Consider the following 4687-nt stretch of genomic DNA (forward strand, 5'->3'; position numbering starts at 1 on the left):
GAGGAAGGAGCAGATCCCACTGGGAGCTGCCACACATCCCAGGCAGGTGAGGTGCGGGTAGGGGAGCTCTGGGGCCACTTCTGATGGCTGCTGAGCTCCAGGAAGGTCCAAGGCAAGGAGGAGCACAGATCTGACTGCATGGTGTGTTGGGCCTCCGGCCTACACCAGCGTCTACATCCTGTTTTCCCCAAAGCTTGGCTCTTAGCTCTCCAGAGCAGACTCACAACTGAGTAACTATATTTCCATTGACCAAACGTTTGCAATGGTGCCAGGTGACTCTAGCGCTCGGCTGAGGGTGGGGTGAGGATGAGGATGGAGCACATCTTTCTCTGAGTACTGATCATAGCCTCAGCCTCAACAATGCTTACCCAGGTGGTACCCAGTTGTAGTTTAAAACCTTTAAAATAACAACAAAAAATAACAAGATTTTCAAGAGGGAGAAGAAGAGACCCGCACCAAGAGGAAGATGGGCACACTTTTACCCCGTGTGTCTCTATCTGCATAGAGAAAGGGAAACACGAAGTGCTGCTGTTGGAAGACCGCACATCCCCTGCAGCCACCTGCGGGAGGGACACAGAGCTCCCTGCGGCATCATCCTTCCCCTGGCACCACATGCGCATGCACACTGACCCTCACCCCAACAGGTGGGCTCTGAGGGTCGCCCGCGCTGTGGCGTCTGTCCCTGCTGCGCAGCTAGACATGCGCTACAGAGTGGGTAAGGCTGACTTGCTCCGCGGGCAGCCTGGGGCCTGGGAAGCCTCTGGCCTTGAGGGATGTTGGGATGGGGGCCATGGACATCTGTGTGCTGAGCTGTGATTAGCTGGCCACAACAGCCTGGACCTGCTCCATCTCCCACGGCAGGAGAATCTCTCCCCACTCCTGGCCCTGGCACAGAACATGAACCCTGATTCTCACAGAGGTACACTGATCCAGAAAACACCCTCTAAGGCAGCACAGCAGGAGCATCGAGCAGTATTGTTCTAGGGAGCTCCTCCAGTGCTCACATGGACCCACTCTTGTGAGGCCCACCAGAGCATGAGGCACAGCCAGGGGAAGCCCTGACCTGAGGAGGGCCCCCCATTGGTCCCCAAGACCTGTGGACCATCACTGGGCTCATTGTGGCTGGGTCACTTTTGTATAGTATAATCCAGTTTCTATAAGAAGGAGCTGCCAAGACAATCAACTACAGAAGGTTTTATTGGGTGATGCCTGTGACAGGAATGGGTGGCATCTCCTGGTGCTTGGGACACAGTCCAGCAGTGGTCATGGCTCTGTTCCCACACACACATGCAACTCCCAGGAGATGGGCCCCAAGGGCTTCTTGCTGCCCCTATAGTGTGCCCATGGGACACAGGCAACATGAAGGCAACAGTGAGGTAGAGCTGGTACCAGTTCTGGTACCTGAGGCAATGTGGCCCAGCACCCAGAGGCAGCTCAGAGACTAGCGGTGCCACAAAGCCAGAAGTCAGTCTCTGACTGAAGTCACTGATGCCTTACCCAGTGGAGTCAGGCGGAGGATGGGAAATCTGATCTGAGCTTGGATTGCTGACATAAATTTCCCTAAGTGGGCAACTGATACACACAAAAACGTGTTCCTCACAACTTTTGAGCTGGGAGTCCAGGCCCCAGGTACTGGCACAGTTGGGGTCTTGTGATAGTCATCCTCGTCGCTTGCTTATGGCACCTTCTGGTTGGGTCCTCACTTGTTGGAAAGAACTAGGAGCTTGCGGGAACCAGGTCTCCCCCTGTGACCCCACTCACTCCCAAAGGCGCTCCTCACAGTGTCATCAACTTTGATTAGGACTCAGCATGGGATATAAGGGGTATGACCACTCAGGGTCCTACAGGCCGAGGACAAGGAGCCCAGGGTTGGGGGCCTTGCCTCAGCTCAGCACACTCCGAAGAGACGCTTCCCTGCAGCCAGGGCTTGGATGTATCCCTTTATTCCTGAGTTGCACTTTCAAGGTGCTGCATAACAGGCTGAGGCCGGGGTCCCATCTTGGACATCTTGCTGTGCATGTGACAGCTGTGTCGACCAGAGGTTGTCCACTCAGTGCCTCCACAGAGACTGATTCTCTACATCTATACCCTAGGGTAGCTCTGGAGCCCCACCAGATATTCTTGCAGTGTTTTGAGGGCACTTAGCATTCAACCTATCCCACTAGGCTGGACCTGCCATGCAGGGCTCCTGAAGCTACAGAAGTAAAATAGTTTTGGGGGCCCAAGGGGCTGAGGAAGCCAACAGACACCTGAGCATCTGCTGCGGATCCACTCCAGGGGTAAACATGGACCACATGCCCTTCCTGCCCATGGTCTTCCCAGCTGTTAGCTCATACCTGCGCTCAGCCCACTCCTGCCAGGACCCGGGTAGCATAGGAGCCTGTGCCTCAGGAGAGTGGCAGGAGGAGGGGACAGAAATTGGGCCAACACAGGGCCTGGTGACCCATCTCCTGACCACCCTGGCCCCCAGCAGGGTGCAGCCCAGCCCCCAAGACAGAGTTTCATGGGCTGACCACACATAGCTGTTGGGGCTGAAGGAAACCTAGAAAAACTTCTGTAAAAGCTGCTCATGGATGAAAGGATGCCCTTTCATACCTCTTGGAGGAGACCCCAGCCCCAAGATGAGCCACATTCAGACCTGACTTGGGCCAAATCTGATTCCATTTGGCCAAAAATGCTCTTCACCTTACCCAGATTCTTCCAGACATAAACCCTATGTTTCTTAGTAACAGAAATCAATCAGTAGACCAATTAGTAATCACCCTTTCATCCCAGAGCTGTTGCCCAGTCTCCCTGTTCACCTGGGCACAGCTGAAAAACTTGTGTGCAAACAGGACCTTCCAGACTCTGGGCAAGCAAGTGATGTTCCCACTGAGACCCAGGCCCTGGTGAGGGATTGGGGACAAGGGCCACTGACTGGGGCCTGAGTTGGGCTGTCAGTTCAGCTCATATAGCAGACTTCTGAAACTGTGACCCAAAGTAAATCTTTCCTCCCCCAAAATTCTTTTTCTTAGGCATTTAGTAGTAGCAATGAAAATCTGACCCAGAAGAGATATGGAAATTCCCAGGGAAAAAAAAAAAAGACTAGGGGAGGCGCCATTCCCAGGACCTGGACACAGCCATGCGAAGTAAAGCAAGATTTCATTTCCAAGATGGAAAGCCCGCCAGACCCGGCTGTGATTTTCCCCCACACTCCACAGGCCTGTGCGAATCTACCATCTCCCTATACAAGTAGCTCACGGAAAGCGCCCATGAGTGCAACACTTAAAGAAAGATTAAGGAAAACAAGGTTTTCATTTAATTCCCCTTGTAGTGTGGTAAAACACCTTAAAATAGAGAATGAAGAAAATGATCAAACTTTTTCAGAGAAACCAGCATCTTCAACAGAGGAAAACTGCAGTTTCAAGAAAGTTTTAAACACATAGAGAGTGAATCTGAAAAACAGACATACTTGAAAAGTACTTGCAAGAATATCAGTGCGTGTGGATCTGAGTTGCTTGGTACCATGTCCTGCGATGCTCTCCAAAATGATTTTGCGCATGACAGTCTTAAACAAGAATTAAAGGAAGAAAAAGCAGATTTGGTGAAGCAGGTGCAGGAGAAGGAAGATGTCCTTCGGAGGCTAAAACTAGTCACGATGTATAGATCAAAGAATGACCTGTTGCAGTTATAGCTGCTGGTACAGAAGTGGAGAAGCTGTAGCCAGCTGCTGCTTCATGAGTTGCAGTCAGCTATGTCTGCAGAGAACAAGAAACTAAGCCTTACTGAACTCATAGACTACTACGGGCTGGACGATCAACTGCTGCACTACAGCAGAAGTGAGGAAGACTTCATAGGTGTTTAATTCATAATGTTTATTCTCTTTCTCTCCTTTCACACTTTTTTTTTTTTTCAGCACTAGGGGATCAGAGCTAGGCCCTCTTTGCGTGCACTCTACCACTGGGCCATACTCTGGTTCCTCTCAAGCAGATCTTTGAGAATGGTCACTTAGTGAAAAGATACTTAGACACGTTAAAGGGAAGATGCTGGTCATTACAGCAGTGGTGGCTAGCCTGTGGCATGTGTGCCGCAGTTGACTGCTTATACCATTTGCTGTCAGTGCAAAAAGGTTCGCCAGCAGTGCACCAGGGTTCACAGTAACATGTCTCAACCATCAATTTAGGGCCCTCTAAGACATGAATTAAGTCCTAAAATGAAATTCAGCATTTTGAGTAGATTTACCAAAGAAAGCACAACATTAAAGAGAAGTTAAAAGGTGGATTTAGTGGCATTTGCCTTTATGTAACCTGGAAGTATGGGAGCCGACACAGGTGAACAGTTTGGGCCCTGCCTGGGCAACTTGGCAAGACCCTGTCCCCCACCTCCCAAAAAAGAATTTAGGAATATAGTAAAGACCCTGGGGTCAGTCTCCATAAATGAATGGGCCAGGGACATACTGCGTCAAGGCCCCATTCTGCACATACACAAACACCAATTAATAGCATGTTTTAAAAAATTTATGGACAGTCCTAGGAACTAGTTTTAATATGTTGTTTTGGTTTCTTGTGGCAAAAAGTCTTATTTTCAGTGTTTAAAAAAATAGTTCAAAACGCAAGGATCTGAGTTCAATCCCTGGTTCCAAAAAAAAAAAAAAAAAAAAAGTCTAGTCTGGTGATTGCCCTAAACCTAAACTGTCTAAAAGTTCTCA

At 50.0% G+C, this 4687-nt stretch overlaps 1 pseudogene; it reads left to right on the forward strand.

The window, feature by feature from the left end:
* The first annotated feature begins 3131 nt into the window (after positions 1–3131).
* Positions 3132–4045, forward strand: LOC101559594 (annotated as a pseudogene).
* Positions 4046–4687: the final 642 nt, after the last annotated feature.

The sequence above is a fragment of the Octodon degus genome, unplaced genomic scaffold (assembly GCF_000260255.1).
Source record: "Octodon degus isolate 3935 unplaced genomic scaffold, OctDeg1.0 scaffold00112, whole genome shotgun sequence".
Lineage (NCBI taxonomy): Eukaryota > Metazoa > Chordata > Mammalia > Rodentia > Octodontidae > Octodon > Octodon degus.